The following is a 20,591-nucleotide window of genomic DNA, read 5'->3' as shown; positions in this document are numbered from 1 at the left end:
GCCCTGGATTTTCACATTTTTCCAGTGAAATAACAATTTTTCGTGGTTGTGTAAATAGACAGTTAATAATACCCTTCTGAGAAAAAACGAGAGGAGTGTGTTTTTCTGGATCAGAGGTGTCTTTTTTTCTCAGAGAATCGCAGTGAGATTCGTCCTGGAGAATGAGAACGAATGAGAAAGAATAACGAAGACGAACGACAGGTGGACAAGTTGATTGATACCCAGCAATTAACCAATGTCGCTCGAGTGAGCAATGGTATCAATTCCCTATCGATAGATCATAAGACACGGTGATTGATTCACCGGGGGGCGATATCGAGTGTACATCGGATGATATGGATGTCACCCTGATGTACATTTGCTCTCAAGTCATTCGTATTCATACGCAACGAGACAGGATGCATAAATTTATGATGCAACCATCACATACTCTGGATTACGATCCTTCCGAACTCACGGTTCATGGCCCATTCATTTTTAGGCACCTGCAATCCCGAACCAATGATAGGGGCCCACGATTTCCCTCGGGTTATGATGTGCGAGTTTACGAGAATTCTAGTGTAGAAATTATAGTTCGGGAGCAATCCGCAGCCCCGTCGGGGAATTAATCAAAATCATTTGACGGAATCGATCATAATTTCGAATTCAATAAAAAGGATTAAAAGGATTTAACTACTTTAATGTTCTCCAGCGGTTATTCACTGATGACATATTACAATTGAAAATTGAAAAATTTTATTTACAAATGAAAAATGATTGAATATAACCAATGCATAATCTAATTATGGATAATAACATTTTCTTTATGACTTTCTCATTCGCAATAAAATTAATCAGTTGCGGAAATAATTATTTTTCTCATTGCGTGGAAATGGTAGATGAAAAAATCATGAAAGACGATAGACTTTTTTTTTTCTATTTTTTCCTCCTATTTTTTTCTTCGTGGTCTCCACTGAAATGTTGTGCAGTGGAGTTATTAAATTCAGAATTGCGCCGTAAACTCTTACATTGTAAGTATTTTTTTTTTCCTTCGCGTGCTTGATAAAGTTCCGTTGATTCTACTGATTCTCGGGGGTCTCTTGCTGGTTTATCGCTCGAAGTATAACAGCGTCATCACAGCGAAGTGTGTATTATTGGGTGAATTTATTGGTCTTGCTCTGGACCTCGATGGCAAAATCTGCCCGTTATTTTCTGTTATTTTTTTTTCCCAGCGGGGACAATCGTCGAATGGTGTATCGATACGGTATTTCGTTTACGTGATCCAAGCGGGATTAAGTCAGCCCTTGACTTACCCCTCCTATTTCCAGAAATAGGGTGGTCATATTTATGCCGATTTTATTCCGTTCTTGAGATATGGATCTCGTTGCCAGAGAATAACTGAAAATTCGAGGATTTATATTTTTATTTGGAAATCCACGCACGGATTCTCCATCAAGGGGATGTGACACGTAACTCGAGATATACGGCAAATTTTCATGACGGGGATTGACTGATAGTCGGCAAATGAAACTGACATCAGCCACCTAGGGATATATGGAATTCCACACTCGGAAAAAATAGAACTTCCCAATAACTTTCATTTCTCCCCCAAAAATACTGAATCACACTCGTGAACATGTGGGGAAAAATATCATTTTCTCGCACTGTCGAGAAAAATATGACCCAATACTCGAGGAGAAATTGTTTCTGGTATTTACCCTTAAAAAAGACATTGAAATACAAAAAAATTTTATTGAATTGGAAACAACTATTTATTCCTACAACTTGGCTCACCTTTCATGGAAAAAATTAATAATTATTCAATTAACAGTAACATTATTCAATTTTACTGTTTTTAAATTTATGTAATACGATGGAAGGATGAAAGAACAGTGGAACCTCCCGATTTCAGTTCAATGAGGTCATAAAAATTGGTGGGGATTAAAAAAAATCAAGGTATTTTCTCAGCCCTCCCGTCCTAATTCGACTCCCACCCCCTAAAGTCACTGTCAAAACGTCGATTTTTCGAGGAGATTGCCTTTTTTCCATTACTATAAAACCGGCGACAAAGACAACCCCTCTGATTTTAAACCCGTTCCTCCCCGACTCAATCAACTATTTTTATTCTCCATTCTCTTCATGACCAATTTTGAAAGACCCCTCCCCCTCCGATTTTCCCAGCTCCAAAAATTCAGACAACTTTCCTCACCCGTTTCCCCAGTACCAGAACTAAATCATAATTATCTGATTCCGAAAACAATTTAACCATAAATATTCCTCTGACTCGTTCCCCACCGAATTTTCATTCAGCTATCTCCATCAATCCTCCCCTTGGTTCTCCCACAGTTCATAAAGTAAAATGAGAGGACCCATCGTATGAATCAGCTCTTCCGCCTCATTTCGAATGTTCCTGAGTGCCAGAAAAGTAATCTGATTCAGTGAATGTGTCTATTGCTTACAAATGATAGCGCGAAAAACATCCAGCATCAATTTCCGAATTTTTTTCTGAGAGACACAGGGAAAAAGTGATGAGAGAAGCTTTTATCTACTTTCTGTGAGACACCCAGGCAGCAAGAAATATATTTGGCAACATATATATTGGGATATCTCAGATTGACGCGATTTATATTGAGAAAATATATAGAAGTGACGTAGGAGAGCGCCTACGCATTTTATTATTTATTTATTCCTTCAATATCGAATCTTTTCATCAATCAATTGATTCCAGATATATTCGCCTGGTAGAAGATGATAAAACCCTCGCAGATAGACCCGACTTTGACCGTTTCATTGAGCTTCTCCATTTTTCCACAGTAATCAACTTTTCTCGGTGCGTCACTCTGAGTCACGAAAGAAAAATATTTTTGTTTCGCGGTCTAGTCCTTCTCCCCAATACAAAAGTACAAAATTCGTCAGAAAGAGTTGTTTTCCGCGTTATCCCCCTGTGGGAAAAATGAAAAAAAAAAAGTAGAGGACCTCGAGGGGTAGGGCATTACGTAAATCGAGTAAGGGAAACTAGACAATTCAGTGGGTGGTGGGTGGGGTACTCTGGTTATGTTATTGCTATAGGGATTGTAAAAGAAAACCAGAGAGGATGCCTCCGGGTAGTCATGGAAACGTTCACGCTGTATTATCTGATAACTTCCCCTGATTTTCACCCTCCCGCCGACTCACCCTAGACTCGTCAACTTGTCAAGCCACAGACTAGGTCATTTTTCCACTGTTTCTGACCCCAGCCTATCGAAGACAATAATGAATATTTGCTGAATCAGCTGAATCAATAAAACAGTCCTCCCTGCTATGAAAAATGAGTGTCAGAGAATTACTTATCATATTTTAAGTGGAGGAACTCAGGAGCTTTAATAAATTCGATCTTATCTGAATTATACGTAAAAATTGGTAATTAAATATTCTAAATTTTTCCAGGAAATATTGTACATTTTCTTCATCTCTTTCATAATTAATTTTTATTATTGAGTAGATTTCTCAAATTCCCTTTAAATGGTTTAATCATAGATAATTAAATTACTCTATTATCTCTACCATCAGGAGAGTTTTCTGTGAGCAAGTTGATCATTATGATTATTAAACACTGTGGGAAATTAGGGAGACATTGCTGAGAATGAATTCCATCTCAATTTCAATCAAGTTAATTTATGGCTGAATATTTGAAAAATTTTCCGTAACGTTTAGTACTTTTTTCTGTAAATTTTGCCCTCCGTCACTGGTTTGATATTCCATGTGGGTTCGGTTGAACGATCACGACAAATACGTTTTTTATGAGGTTGTGAGAGTTGGAAAAAGCCGTCGGTCCATGAATACGCGTTCGGTGTGGCTCGGACCAGTGAATTACTCGATGGGAATATAAAAATGATAAAGAATGCAAAACAGGGAATAAAGAGACTGGCGTTTACATTGCCACATGGTTATCAGCAACTTGTTCAACCTCGACGGTCCGCATGGCGTCACCCAAAATCGATAAATTTAAAATGGACTGTTCAATTTTTTGTAAAAATCCAGTAACATATGCTTTTAGATTTTTAATATTCAAAATTTAAATTGAATTCAGACTAAATTGCTCAGGGAATTTCGGATTCACCTTACAAATTCGATAGATCAAATTTTCCTGATTGATGATCTTCATGATCTTCACTCTCAATAGAAAATTAATTTATATCAGACTCAATAAATTTTTAAACAAATGGAAAATGCAGTGACAAAATTACGATATCATTACAATGTACTCGAATAATTGAAAAATTGCAATTTGTTTCCGTGCGATTAATCAAAAAATAATATCGGAAATATCAAAATATGGAGTGAATGATTAATTGTTAAGTTTTTAATTAATTTTGTCACAGTGGGTGGAGGTGCAGACGAAGAAGAGCCATTCATGTACGAATAATTTGTCGGTATGGAATTTGTACACATGTGTTTCCGTAATTGTTCGTTACATATAAACCGTGGATGAGGGACATCACGGCGCATTGATTGGAGGTAATCGAAGTGGCGTTTAGCCAGACGATTGAATCGATTCGCATTGGCAAAGTGAGATTGAATTGAATAGAAAAACAACAGAATGCGTGGGGAGTGGAGTGGAAAAAAGGGGATGAAACACGCGGGGGAAAAATTGAAGCTCCAGGGACTTGAAGAGTCATTCGGAGAAATTCAAGTTTCATCGATGAGAAGTCAGCAATAATTTTCCGCTCAAACTTGAATATTCAGTTGAAAAATTACATTTCAAACATTTTCCACAAATTCACATTGATTTTTTATCAATCTTCGCGGAATAATTAAATTTCATTTACAATTTCCATTGATTTTCCCCAAAACATTGACTTTTCAACAGAAAAATTCCTTAAATTGTAATGGAGTTATAAAAATATTTAATCGTGTGTGAAAATCCGATAGGATAGTTATTAAATTTAAAAATCAAATATTGGTTAAACCTCAACAGCTATTTTGCTGTGTGGTGAAATGAAGGATCCCGTTCGGACGAGGAGTGGATAAGGGAAAATTAATTAAATTTCCTCCTAATTCAATCCCAATTGCCTAATTATTAGAGTAAAAGAGTGCACTTTACAGGAGATGTAGAATGTAGAATGATTTAATTGGTGTTGGGAACGGGGCATTGTGGGGTGGTAGAAGGGTGGATTAAAAAAAAAATTAAGAATGAATGAAAAGGGGAGTCTGGGCGAATTGAAATGGTTGTGGCATTGAGGAGAATTATTCTCACTGGCGCTTTGGATTCATTGAGGTAATTCCACATACAGCCATTTATGTACTCTTCTGATAACCAAATTGGAGTTGCGAGTGGGTTTGTTTGTTTCACGCCAATTACCACGAAAGTTGTGTGTTGGAGGCACATGGACGGTATGTTTCCTAACGAGGCTTCGGGCATTGGTAAATTTTCACCAGCAAACTGGTGACTAGGGTTTTCTCAGGGCAGGGTAAAAAATACAACCAACTGGTGGGTGAAAATTCATGATTAAAAAAGAACCGAGAAACAGGGGCGAATTGTGTCTGTGGACACGGCGTTGTGCATGTGGATAGGAGACAGTTCAATTTCGTTCGTTTCTTGTATCCCGAGGCAACTGTCTCATGGGGTATTTCCCTTGATTAGAGAGAGCCCTCGGTTTCACAGCGGCATTCGTAATTACTGTGCTTGTCTCACCTACGTGAAAAAAATGCCAACTCTTTTCAATTATTTCCACTTTTCCCCGTGTCTCTAATTTTCTCTCCTAGAATTTTCCATTCGCAATATCCAGATAGCGTTCTCCACCAGGATTTCAATAAAACTTCAATAAACAATTGAACCTAAAAATGGGGGTTCCTAACTTGAATGGTGTAAAATTCACGAAATTTGTAATAGTCGGGAGATAAATTTGCGGCGCGTTGGGTTTTCACTGGGAATAGAATTTTTTAAGCTCGCCAGTTATATCCATCCAATTTGCCCGGAAATTTTACGATTTCCGATGATAAGATGAGATTCCCCCCGGAAAATTGGAGTTTTGAATTTATTCAACCGGTTAGATTAATGCGAAACTGGAGATAACTGGATGCGCTAATTATCGATTTTTAGTGTAAAAGCTTGCGGTACTGGTAACGAAGTTTGTTTCATTCCCGAGGAAGAGTAGAATCGCTGGAAGCCAAAGGATCGCAGTTGGAATATGGTGTGTACACGTAATACACGATTTTCCTCCTCTCGAGCCACTGTTGGGAAGCTTTATGCTCCGGGATATTGCGCCATTCGGCAATGCATTATACACGGATTCCTTACGCTCCCACCAACCTGTTCATTTATAAAAGCCCAGAGTTTGCGTATAGAGCTCATTCCTTCTATTCTTTTTCCACCTCTTTGCCCGTTAATAATTCAAACAGAAATGGCGACTCTACCACGTGTGAGTAATTGCACCGGTGAATGACTCGAATTCTTAATTTTTACCTTTCCAATTTTCTTACCAATTCAGTTATTTCTGCAAATATTGCCGATCCATCCACCATTGCTATTCAATTATTAGCCCGTATTTCAACCCATAAAATTTCCTCCTCTTTATTATTTTCTGTCTATTCGGTCAATGTGTGAGGGTGGAAATTGAATTGAGGGAAGTTTTTTTATTACTTTGTTTGGAAAAAGTGAAAATGGGAAAAACTGTTGTTCCAATTTGCATACCACGATGGGAATCGAATGCAATGGATTTTATTTGATTTATTCATCGGGAACAATTAGAAATGAATCGAATAAATCAGACATTTTTATTGAATTCATATTCTTCTGCGGAAAATTTTACCAATAATTTATTTTCTCTCTAAATTAAATTCACTGACTCCTCCTCCAAAATCGTGCAATTACTGAAAATAGGTTGACAAAAATTGCTGTAATTTTAGACCGATGAAAGTATCAACTCTTATTTATTTTTCCGTAAATACCAAGACCCCTGAAATTTTCCCTTTCCAACGACGCAATTCATCTTTTATTAGCCGTACTTACTTCATTCAGCAATAAAATAGATATTTTTTCAGGTAATCCTGTTGAATAGCTTTGAGAAATTTAGTTGAGAGGTTGTTTGCTATTTCAAGATGAAAAAACCTCAGTGGGACTTGTTGCAATTCTCTTTTCATCGGATATAATTTTTTCATGCGAATTTTTCTTGGTGGATCGACAATCGTAGACGACGGTTATCGTCATGGGGATTCAGGTCAACGCAAGAGTCTGATATTGCAACAGCCTCGTCCTCGGGTTGCCACCAGGCTCCAATGCAATCGTTCGATTTTCTTTTATTTTTCATCCCTCGTTATCTCGGATTTTTCTCTTTTTGTACTGGTTTTTTTTTCACTCCCCACCGTTCTATTGGCAATGGAGGAATTTCCATCATTATTATGTTTGGCAATGATGTCGCTCTTGACCCGGATAACTCCTGGACACTGGATTATATTGCAATAGCCACGGGTTTTCACTCCGACTAACGCATGCTATCTGGTTTTTTAATCTACCTCGAGGAGAGATGTCTGATAGAATATCCGGAGATTCCACTTGATGCGCCGGGCTCAAGGACAATGTTTCGGGGGTAATAAAGCCAAGATGTCTTGGGATGTTCTTGGAATTCTGCTGAGTCAAGAATATTCTCATTATTTTAATTATCAATTCAATTACTATACCCGGGAAGATTCCGAAAAATTATCCTTGAGTTAAAAAAAGTTTTTCCGAATCTCCGGAAAGAAAAAATTTAAACTACAATTCCCATTGGAATTATTTCACGAGAATTAAGGGATCGAGAAAATAAAACTTTGAGTAAAACTTTACGTTTCGCTATTTTTCCGTAATTCTCACTTTTCTCCTCTCAGCTTAATGACTAATTCAATTAAGAAAGAAAGGATTAATTGACTCATCAACCTAAAACTGCAAGTATCGATTCCCATAAAAATCATTGACGTGAAAAAGAAATATATTCCTCAAAAATTCGCGGTGACCTCTTGTTGCGCATTTCTAGGACGTGCCAAAAATTCGTATCAAAAATGCTCAACAGTTTGCTTTTTATTTATTCAAAAATATTCATGGAGAACACGGAAGTTCCACAAGCACTTGCTATTTTACTCGTAGCACCCTTCATCCCCATATGACTTTACACAACCGGAAGTTTCGATACAAGTAATGAAACTTGTAGGTAATGTTGCGAGCAGTTTTCATTCCAAACAATTCGATTGCTTCCGCCAGTATCGATAGTGCCAGATGATAAATACCTGGTTGCTGGCATCGAAGTGCAATATCTCACGTTGAAAATAACCGGTGGGTTGCATTTGCTGTAACAGTTGGGAGAGTCGGAAGGAGTCGGTATTAAAAGAGCCGTAAAAGGGCTGTTAAGGAAATTCGAGATGGAAAAAAAAATTGGCAGCGAGTTGTTTATGCACCGGAGGGTTCGTGTTCGGACGTTTAAAATGCTCCTAGCTGGAATTCCACACGGAAAAAATTCCGAGGAAAAACTTCGAGTTCCTTGAAAAATCACAATCGATCATCGACAATCCTGCAAAATTCTACGGTTTCTCCCATAAAATTTCCATATATTCTGGTTTAATTTATCAATCCGAAAAAAAAATAATTTTTATTTTGAACTACGAGACTTGATGCTGGAATTTTCCATAGGTGGGAATTAATTAAAAAATTATCCTAATTATAATTTTAATCCAGAAATCATTACGAGAAAATTTGAGTGCATTTTTTTTTTGTCGGTGCGGAGCTCAGAAATTGAAATATTAATAATATTTATTTGAAGTCACGCAATTAATGAAGACCAAAAAATTGATTACGGAATTAATTAGCAATAATCATAAATTTTATTTTATTCTCGAATATTCAGTATTATTATGGAAAAAAAATCCTTCAATTTGTATATTTTTTTCTCTACATGTAATTGTGATTTCACTTATTCATGAAAATAATAGAACTGAAGGAAAGGGGTTTCCCTGGTTTATATTCACTCTCCGGTGAAAAGTGAAAGAAGGGAGAAATGTCCACTGGGCCTGGACCTCCCTTGATGCTGAGACTGGAGGAATGTCAGGTACAGGGCTTTTCACTTCCATCCCCTTTTCTCATCCAGGGGAGTCAGATGAACTCCCCAGAATGATAATGCGAATATCTTGGGAAACTGACAAGATCCACAAAGTTGAGGCTCCGTTGAACTTTCCACCAACTGAAATTAAAAAGAGAAACTCACGTGGCGCTCATGGAGCCTTGACACTGAAATGCCAGTAGAACGGAGATTTAATGCTCTTCACGTTTTAATGAAGATGGAGTAATTGAAGACGAGCAGTTCTGCGGCGGAAAATACGAGTACCGAGGAAAATCCAAGGGACAGTGGTTTCAGCTGCTGCATCTAAATAACAGGAAATGATAGACGGACAAAGGGTTTTTTTTTTTTTTGTTGACCACTGAGAGACGAATTATTACCACGAGAAACACCGGATTCGTATTCAACAGTTTCAGACAGATGTTTTCGATGAAATAAATGATTATTTGACGGATAAATTGGCACCAGTAGAAGAATCGTCGATGCTATTTATTTGTTTATGGGTGATTGGAGTGATTTTTTGCCCGGAGCAAGAATAATTCATGATTAAAATCGCTTTGTGTGAGTTTCATCACGAAAATGGCACGTTCAAAGAGACAAATATATCCCGGAAGTGAAAACACCGGATTCAATCGCTTGGAGCAGATGTTTTCCAGGTAATTAAGCGACTATTGGATCAATAAATAAATAAATTCAGGATGAAACACAGCGAGTGGAGAACTTATTCGATACATCCGTGAGATCCATTTGTTCCCGAGAATTTAATTTATTTCATAACAAAAAATTCCATAAACTATTTCAAGTTTCGCTGAAAATTCAAGTAGAGATTTTCAATGAAAAAAAAAAAATCAGTGGAATATCTGTAGTAGGAAAGATTAGTTTGCATAATCCCTGAAAATTGCTCGCTAATCTCGGAAAACAAGCCCTCCTTGCTTCCTGAAGATTCAACCGTTGTGAAAATACCGTAAAATTACCTTTTGTGCGTCATCCGGATGAACGATATTTTTTTCAAGTGAAATCTGTGGAATTAGGGGCTGGTTCGCCATGTCTCATGTAAACCGATTGTTCATTGAAAAAGCACAATCGACCATTCTCGTCACAGTTATTGAATCTTCCAAATCCACAACGCCCAACATTGCCCACAGCATTACGCATTTTTACACTAATAACCACTATCATTGTTTCAAGGTTCCTACTAACTACACTAGTTACGTAAACTCTTTCACTGCACCACTTGATTCGTTTGAAGTACTTAAAAATAAATTACACCATTTACAGCGTACACAAATGTCTGTGACACACGTTACGGTAATACTTGATTTACAGATTCTCCTTATCATTGTGTAAACGTGATAACGTCGACCGAATACAGTTTGTAATCACAATTTGTTGGCTATTAGTCTCTAGGTAAATATTCACAGAGAAAATACAACTACATTTGCACCAGTGAATGCCAATTGTTTGCATCTCTCTGCAGTCATTTATTTGCACTTGTCTAAGTACAGGTAAAATTATCCCTCAAACTATTTCTCGGAGAACTCTCGCACCTAGAGATTCATTTGAATTATTAATTACACTCGCTATTAATACGTAGGGGAATCTCGAGGGATTGTTCTGCTTCTTGCCGATAGGCAACTTATTAATGGGGAGGCCGAGGGTTTATGAATAATTCAGGGGGGTAACATTCTCGATCGGAGTAATTACTGGGGAATCTCCTCACGACGATCGCACTGTCGGGAAAAAAGTGAAATTTTTGGCAACTGCTTCAGAGAACAATTTAGTGGAAAATGTCAAATGAAAAAATGAAGGAGAGACATTAGATTGATTGCTGGAGTGGAAATTACAATTTTTAATTAACCAACAATTAAAAAATGTAAATGGAATCTTCAAGGTTGCTTCCACCGATTTTGTCGATTCCAATTTATTTAATTTTCATGGGAAAATTAAAAGTCTTGAAAATTCGACAAGTTTCTCCAACCGAAAAACCTAACGGTCGGAATTTCCAGAGTTTTCCCTCAAAACTCGACGAATTTCCCAATAATGTAATGGTCCAGTGACTCATTTGGCGACTCACCGAATTTTCTCTCAACCTTCCACTATTTATTTCTTGTTTAATTGAAGAGCAGGAAAATTTGTCAGAATACTTAAAGAATAAGCAATCCTCCATGAAATATCGATAAATTCACGAGCAGTCATCTTGGTTGGAAATTTCTGTAGTTTTCCCTCGAAAGTCGGGAATTTCCCGGCCATGTTAAGGCTCAGTGACTTATCTCACCGAATTTTCCCAGAACCTCCCTTTTATTTACGATGACTCGAGTGGTTCTGTCCGACACTAGATTCTCCATTTTCCCCAGGCCATTTAATACCATTAGGCATTCCCGTATTTCTTTCCAAATCGGTTTAAGAGATTGTCCACATGTCTCTCACTCACCTTTTCTTTTCTTCGACTCTTATTTATATTATTATGTGTCCCAGTTTTCAACCCCTTTCCATCGGCAGAAAAGCCCTCCACCCCCGTTTTGCCATTCCCCTGTACGAGTACTCGACGGATCCATCACGGACGTAAAATTTTGGGGGGCCATCCATGAATATATTGAAGTACATATCGATTTCCTCGAATTTTATTTTTTTCATTCTTACAGGCAACTGGGTCAATGCAAATCACCAATTTACATGCTTATGGGAATGAAATTTCCATTGCCATGAATGCCACTCACTCGTGCGTGAATATTCCCATTTTTGTGTGCATTTTTCGAGCCCAGAGGAAAAAAAAATCCGAGCTACAAAGTTCGGTACGCCACTAGAAAATGAACGCAATGAGACGGGCAAGTACACTTGAATTTTCTTTCAATTTTCAGTGCACGGGGAACCTGTTTTCCCTGGAAAGAAAGTAAAAAAAAAAAATTCCCAGCGTTGTTTATTAAATTCCTCCGAATTTTCCCTTAATTGAAAATCGAAGAAAATATTTTTTGAATTTTTCTCATATTCATCGATTTTATAATGAACTAATTAAACTGAAATTTCCTGAACTGAGCGAAAAATCGCAAGCTCTCCATTTTTCCAGTTGAAAATGCGACAATAAAATCACGTGTCAAAACCATCGCGGCTTGATTAATTAATAAATTATTCATGATTAACAATCCACTGTTGCATGCCGATGAATAGCGATGAGGCACGTGTTATCCCTCACTTTTCCCTGAACCCCCGATTCCCAGGGCGCGAGTGTCGGAATGTCAATACCGTACTCAACGCCATCGTAATTATTCGAGAAATGAATTTACAAGTTGTGAGAGAGAGTTGGCGGTACGTGAAACTTTGTCAGTGTCATGAAGCTGTTGAATTCCAGTTGTTGTTATTTACAACGCATACTTCACTCAAGCCGCATGAATTTTCGTGCAAGTCCTGAGGCCTGAGAGTGCTCGACCCACCCCACGCTACACACGAGGGTAAATAATTAAATAATCCACAGCGAAATCGCGAATAAAAGGACAAACGGTGAAGTCAATCTTTAGAAATGTCCAAATGAAAAATTTCCCGCGTTGTCAACCCGTCACCAACCCCGACTAAACGATAAAAGCTGTTCCACCCCAACGAATTCACCCCTCCAAAACTCCATCCCCCGCATTCCAGCGAGTAATTTGCATTCCAATAATCTTCATAAACATTCCCAATGTGTTGCAACCCCCACCGAATAATCCCCGAGAATGCGCTGATGAGGATTAATATAAAAAGCAATCAGTGCTGTTGAATACCCGAGAGGGTGAAAACAAGCAATAACCAAGGTATTCCAGATGCAAAGACGAGTCCCTCGAGTGAGCTGAAAAAATAGCTGATGTGACAAAGGGTGAGTGAGTGAGAGAACAATTGGATTTGCATCGAAATCACGTCTAGGCCGCTCTGGCCTTAATGAATACGTCCATTCGTCCTCTGGCCTGTGGAGAAATAAAACGGATTGCCCATTTCGTCAGTCAACCCGTCGATATATCGAAGGGCCCATCCATATATCGACGGTTAACTAATAAACACGAGGATACGCGGTAGCGCCGCGATTCCATTACAATTGCGCGACGATCCGCGATAATTCGCTGTTATTTCCGTATGCATCGCGATGATTTGCGATAATTTTTGGATAATTCACGATAATTTTGACATTCACTTCTGATTAATGTGAAAAATAATATTGCCTCACCATCACTTCCACCCCCTGTACCCCCCCAATACAGACAATGCACTTCTGTCAATGATCCACCCAATTCCGCGGATTCCGGAGCGTTACAACATGCCGATCCTCGTTGCTCCTGGAGACAACGGGCTGTCCTCCACGAGGTACATTCCTCCGATGGTACCCCGATCAAAATCATCACGCATTCGACAGCACCACCACCGTAAACACGCGCGATACACTATTTGGCACTCTCTCACCATCACAAATACCCGGCCACAGCTTGTTGTTTGTCGGTGGTTTTAAAAATTAATCACACTGTTTGGAGTTGGTTATTATCATTGTTGCTGCTCGGATGATCTCATGAGCGCGTTGGATAATCACTTTGGGAGGATTTATCCGAGCAGTTGGTGAGGAAGAGCTGTGGCGAGCGTCCGCAACCTCCGACGCTCCCGACAGGACTGCGCTGCTGTCACTTCTCCCCTCTTCACCCCAGCTTTCACCCCCTCCAGTCATCCCCATTTACCCCTATTACTCTATCTCCCTCAATACCTCACTCCCACAATTCACCCTTCAACTTCCGCCCAGAGACCAATACCTCCGCTTTGCAATTCAACTGTTTTGCCCCCTCTGTGGGCGAAAGGTCCTTCATTGGGTGATACCATGATTTCGAAATCAAATTCACTTTATGTGACTTTATGATTCGTTGATAAAATTGAGATTATGAGTTCAAGTGATTTTTTATGGAACTTCTTCACTGAAAATGGGGAGCCTGTCCAAGAAATCCCGTCGAAGATAGAATTTTTTTTTCAATGCGGTATGTATGTAGAAGTGAATATTTCTCGGGTAAATAATCCACGCAATGGTCAAAATTTTTTTTTCTCGTACACGTGAGTAGAGTATTTATACATCATGGGGCTTGATTATATGATAATAATGATTTTTTTTTACATATTAAAAATTCTGACAGCGTATGCAGATTGAAGAGTTTAATTGCACCTACGAGTGGAGTGGTATTACCCCGGAATGATCCGCTGAAGAGTCATTTAGTTCAGAAGATGGGGACAAAGTTTGAGTTTCAGTGCGAACCTCATTGGGAAAATTGTATCACGTAATTAGGGGAGAGGAGTTAATGCGCAGGGAAAAGTACAGCGAGAATAATTGTGGAGGATGGTAAAGTTGGGAGAAAAACTATGAGCTTGGGAGACTGTGTAATTATGTTAGCTGGAATTACGAGCAACAATTAAAGGGTATATCTGAGAATGAGGGGGTAGATCACGGGCTTTGGGCGAGTTTTTATTTTTTTGTGGAAATTTAAGTGGCCACTGTGGTAGCAAAATTGAAATTCCCCGGATTGTTGACTCGTAATTTTTCGGGAAACTAGAAACGATTATTTTTATTTTCTCCAAATTCATTCCCAACTCCTATTTATCGTAAAAAATTAATTTCTCCTTTCTAAATGGGAGCATTAAATTACCCCTATCGAGTACAAATAAAGAAATTCTCGTCAATTGACTGAAAACAAAGTAAGAATCGAACACCATTTTTTAAATAATGAATTATTAACTGAGAATTTTCCAACTGTCCACCTTCCCACCCTCAGATCACCCTGTAGGTAATCGATTTTATGACACCAAAATGAATCAACCACTGACCGATTTGGAGAGGTCAAGGTAACCGTGAAATTTCTACCCGAGATTATAAGGGTTGAAGATCCACCCATTAGGCTCGTTGAGGAATCCCCTGGAGCCAGAGGCGTTGATGTGCGAGTATATTTGACATTTGAAAAAGGGAGAGCCCTCGGATGAGGGTGAAAGTCATGTGATACTAGGTCAACGTCTGATTGCGTGATCCTCGTGACCGGAGGCTAGTGTTATTATTCCGATCGATAACGCCTTTATCTCAAGCCGGGGATTCCGTTACTATTACTATTCACATGCGTCTACACTCCTTTCATTTTTTTTCAAAGCAACAAAGTGAAAATTCCCTCAGAATTAGGGTGACAGTTACGATTTGATGATGGGACTACAAACCTTTCATTTCCTCGAGGCTCAAAAAAATTAAATGGACTGTTAACGTTCGTGCCAGGAAATTAATCAAGCCATCTTAATTATTCGATTTCATAAAAAAATGGAAAATTCGGAGGGAGATAAAACAAGTATTCAAGTATTCATTTTCAAATATTCAAATATTAAAATTTCAATTTTTTCGAGCGAATTCAAAAGTCAGAGGAGAGCTGAATATTTTCAACGATCTTACCCGGTTACCCGGCTCTAAATAAATTCAGACATCCCATATTCCAATCTTTCGGTTCTTTTCTTTCGGTTCTTTTCACTTCAGTGATCCAACGATCTAATGTAAAAACTATCATAAATACTTATGATGACTGATAGAGAATGTTTAACGTTAAATGCGCGGCACCGAGGAGCTTTCATTAAAGACATGAAAGTGGCTGGGTGATTAGCCGGCTTAATACCCTTACCAGCAAAGTGGCTTGGGACGGTCTTTCTAATTGGAAAAACTCACGTCACCGAGTGCACAGTGAAGTGCATTTGGCGTCTGGTGGGTTTGAATGGGTCTGAAGCCAGTCAAGATGGAATAAACGAGAGAGTACTACTCCCCCAAGCCCTCCCCTACAATATTCAAAACACGAATCCTCTCCCATCGAGTTCTCTTTCGTTTCGCCTCTTAAAATCTAATGACGGCGAATTACTGGAGTTTCGAATTGAATGGGCTATAGAGAAAATCGAAACAGCGCGGTATCGCGTGTCGAGTTGTGGTGAAATGTCTCGATTTTCCTCGAGATCAAGTCGTTACGCTGTGATATCTTCATGTACACCATTTTGGACGATTATATCGCGATAAAATGATGTCGATTCAAAATGATGTGATGCGATTCAGCTCCAGTGGCAATGGGTGAGTCTTAAAAAATTTATCGGGGGGATAGATTTTCAGTGCCAACATCTGTGTGGAGAATAATTCTTTATGCCTATACGGGTTGCAGCGAATTCAAATAAAACTTTAGGAGAATACGGTTGGGGCCAGAGGGCCATTCGATCAGCACACGTTCTCGGCGGAGGATCTGGGAAAAATGACTCCCACTGGACGAAAAATCTACATGCCCTTGTATGCGGATCCGGATGCTAAAGTGTTCTCAGCGAGTTTCCAATAAACCGGAAGAGCCCGTTGCGTAAATTATGGGAGGCCTTTCCGTGCATTTTCATTTGGTTTTTGGGATATTTACGAGTTTTCGTTTTCACATTATAATTCTGGTTTATTTTATTCTAAAGGGAGTGTGCCGTAATAAACCATTTGTCGATAATTTAAAAATAACCGTTGGAATCGTTAATTATCGTGAGTTCCATCCGTACGTAGCAATCAATTACGATTGATTATGCAAATTGAAGCCTTTGAGGATTTGCCGGATTCAAAGCAAAGGTGAAACTCAACGTTTAGGCAGACCTTTTCGAGAAATCGTTTTTTCAACGTTTATTCATTTTCTCGGAAAAAAATACTCTTGAACATTCCAATTTAACAAAAATTGTTTTAAGTTCATTTGTTGCTTCCGACAGCCATTGATATGGGTTAAGGGATGATTTATTCGTTATTTTTGCTGAGTGATTATTTTCCATGAAAATTTTCACGATAAATGGGGACTTTAGACTGAAAATTAGACGATCTTCCAGTTTTGCGGTGGAAACAATTTTTTTATCTCACCGCACTTACATGTCAACGACTGTTTTTACCCGGAATGAGTTCAATTGCGTCATTGGATACCGACGACAACGACCGCATAAACGATCATCATGAAAATTTTCGCGGTATGAGCCGCGGATTTGTCGGTATATTCTCATAACCGTGCAAACGAGGTCTAACGATAATGGGAAAGAGCTTATGTTTCGGCTCAGTAATATGTATAAAACGCTGTTGACATATGCTCCTCGCAAAACCAACTGCTCACTGGATGTCAGGGATATTTGTACTTCTCCGTTACCCTTTTTTGGTTGTATTCTCAGTAAAAATGTTATGGATGGAGCAAATGTCGAGTGAACGGAGAATGGAGATAAAACGTAGAGTGGAGATGAAATATCGCAATGTATAACTGAATTCGATTAAAATGGGAGAAGGGGGCGGAGGAGGGAGGGGAAGTACTGGAGGGATGCGGGTAAAAAAAATTGTAATTGGAATATTTTTTCCAAATTTTCCAATAATTTCTGGAAAACTTTTCAGAACATTTTTTTTATGAATCATCAAAAAAAAAATGGAAAACGAAACAATTTTATGTTTGGAAAAGGTTTTGAAAAATTTTTCAAAAATTTGAATAGGAATATTTTTTTGTAATTTAGATGGCGTTTTTCTGAGAATATTGAAAAATTAGAAAAGTAAGAGAATAACAGTATGATTAAAAGAAAAAATTATATTCGCAAAAATTTCTGGGAAATTATAAAAAAAATTTTCAGAATCAAATTTTTGAAAAAGTTTTCAAAACATTTCCCAAAAATACAATTATTTCGTTTTTTTTTTGTTTCAAAAAAAAATTTCTGAAAAGTTCTCCAGAAATTTTTTGGAAATTTGGAAAAAATATTCCGATTACAATTTTTTTTTTACCCGGAGAGTGATTTTAATCAGTGACTCGTGAAATGGAAATGAATAATTTGTGTGGTTCAATCACGGTGATTTATGTTTCAGATTTTTTTTCATAACCGCGTGATAGATGTCGTCTCCGACATTGGATGAGAATATTTTCAGGGTTAGAATGCATCAATTTACCGGAGGGGATGAGGCTCTAGGTGGAATGCAGCTTGGGAGGGCTGCAAGAGTCAGTAAAAATGCATGCGCATATTTCAAACTTATTACACTTTCTTCTGTACACTTTTCATCGGGTACCCCCTGCTACCACCCCCCAGGGTATCCGCTTAACCTGAGTATTCGAGTTATGTTGAGATTTATCTTGTATGCATGACAATGTCCGATACTGTGAGGATCACCCTGATTTATCATTTTAAATTGTTGAGGAAATTGATTCGTCCCTGTAAATTTCATTGGAAATTCCCAATTCCACGATTAAATCAGTGAAAAGTGAATTTCAGTTGAATTACTCCGTAATTATCAATAGAAATCAGAGGAATTTACATTTGTGATTTGCGGTATTTAGTCGTGATGTTGATTTTTTATTGAAAGCGAACAATTTTTAAAATGCGCGGACTAAATTTATGATTAAATTTACTCCGACGTCCAGTGAAATTTAGGGTATTGACTCGGGAGAAATACTCGTTCTGACATTTTTATGGTGAAAAATATGACACGTCTCGCGAAATTGAGAATAATTTAGTGCGACGTGTAATTTTTTGATTGGAGATAAATTCTGTAAAATGTACAGAGAAAATTTTTAATAAAATTTATCGTGGCGTTTTTTACCGCGGAAAATGCGACACTTTTGGGGATAAGATTCCACGCAAATATTCAAATATTTCCTGGACTCTGAATTTTTCAGAATAAAGTCAGCGGAAAAATCTCATCGGAACCAATACACTACACGATTACGAAACGCCGGGGCAAATTTTACTGTGAATTTACCCTGGGGAAGTATGAATATTGTAGAATAGTATACACTGGAAGAAGATTGAAAATTTATGGACAGCCCGACGGGAAAGATTATATTTTGAGAAATATCCCTCCATCTTAAGTCGGTACGATTTACATGCAGACCTATAAAAAACGCATTTCAAATATCTATTTTAAAATTCTATCGAATCTTTTTACAACAGGATTCGATGCAAAATGGAGAGACTGACTAAATTTCAATTCCTGAAACAATAATAAATCCATTTTTTTTTGCGAACAAAAGTTTTAATTTTTGAAAAATTTTCACTTGAAAAATTTTTGAAAAAATTCACCAATCGCGAAATAATGGGAATTCCCGGGAGACGCGAACAGTTCTGAGTTGCGGACGGACCGCAGATCCGAAATGAGGGCGAATTAGTCCTCGTGGAGTGATTTTTAATTTTTTCATTTTTTGAAAAATTTCCACTTGAAAAATTTTGAAAAAATTTCACCAATCCCTAAATATTTTAAAACATATCCCAAAAATAAAATTGTTTTGTTTCCCGTTTTTTTTCTTTCAAAAGAAAAGTTTTCCGAAAACTTTTCCAGAAATGTTTTGAAAATTTGGAAAATATATTCCGACCATAATTTTTTTTCACCCGGGATTCCACTGGCGAATTCAATTTAGAGTGAATTTTCCACGAATACGTTTACAATTATTCCGACACTTCATATTTAATCATATTTAATTAGTAGCATTATTTAAAAATCGTGTTCATATCTCACTTGTTAAAAATTATTACCTAAGTTGTATAGAATTTTTTTCAATTCTCCTGAGCTTCACCATCTGCGATTAAATAAAAATTCCCAATATCAAAAATCACGAGGCAGTTACCGAAATCTTGACGTCAATCTCAAGTAATTTAAACTCACAAACGATGCATTGTACCCTCTGATTCCGCCACCGGAAATGAAAGTTCCATTCGCGGAGGAAATTATTCCCCCACCGCAACTCAATAAAAAACTCTCCTTTAAATAAGCCGGGAGAACAAACAAATAAACAAAACTGGAAACTGATCTGGTATCCGACGATAGCGAAACTCTCCTGACGCTTTTCGAGTTTCAGAATCAAGTGGGACAATGCCAATGCAAAAAGTTATAACTCGAGAGAGAGAAATTGATTGAATTGAGCGCGGTAAATATTGAGAGGATAAAAAAACGGGGACAATGCTGTTGATAAAAATCAGCATAGTAATTGCGAAGCCATTGCTCCAGCCTGTAACCACCTCATGAGCACTAACCTCAGGTAATTTTGTTTTTTTCCTCCAGTTTCCTAGACGTCGTTCCTCCCTTATCACGTAATTTCAGCTTCACTCAGCCCCTCTGTTATCACTCCCACGTTCCTGCCCGCTCATCAACCACGAAAATCGATGTTCGGTCTCGCATCATTACTTGCCATCCGGGCACGATGAGCACCGATCACTCAAAAAAATCGAAGTTTATCCCAAGACTGATTATGAAATTGAGGATTGCAACGATCTCAACCGGAAATTTTCCAATTTTCCCCATAAAGACTTTCACAATTTCCAATTTTACTCGCGACATTAGATAATCTCAAAATCATAAAAAAAATATTCGATTTTTAAAGATGAAGGGCTAGCCCATGTGACCCCATCCCCGGCTCTTGCGATTCGATCATCAGCTACTGGGGTACACTCCGAGAAAAGTGTTGCTCACGAATTGGAAAACTTCTTTCCTTCACCGAGTAAAGTTATTTACTCCGAGCAACTCAATAGAAGAAGAAAGGAAAAAAGTAATGCACCAAGAAAACAAGAAATAAA

The 20,591-nt window shown here is 38.0% G+C and overlaps 1 protein-coding gene across 1 annotated transcript in view; it reads right to left on the bottom strand.

Annotated features, from left to right (window-relative positions):
• The window catches only part of SK (small conductance calcium-activated potassium channel), a 79,440-nt gene that overhangs the window by 26,202 nt on the left and 32,647 nt on the right, over positions 1-20,591 (bottom strand). The gene's annotated exons all lie outside the window — the stretch shown is intronic.

Source organism: Fopius arisanus, unplaced genomic scaffold (assembly GCF_000806365.1).
Source record: "Fopius arisanus strain USDA-PBARC FA_bdor unplaced genomic scaffold, ASM80636v1 scaffold00015, whole genome shotgun sequence".
Classification (NCBI taxonomy): Eukaryota; Metazoa; Arthropoda; class Insecta; order Hymenoptera; family Braconidae; genus Fopius; species Fopius arisanus.
Note: the sequence above shows the minus strand (reverse complement) of the source record. Positions and strands in the feature narration are given on the sequence as shown.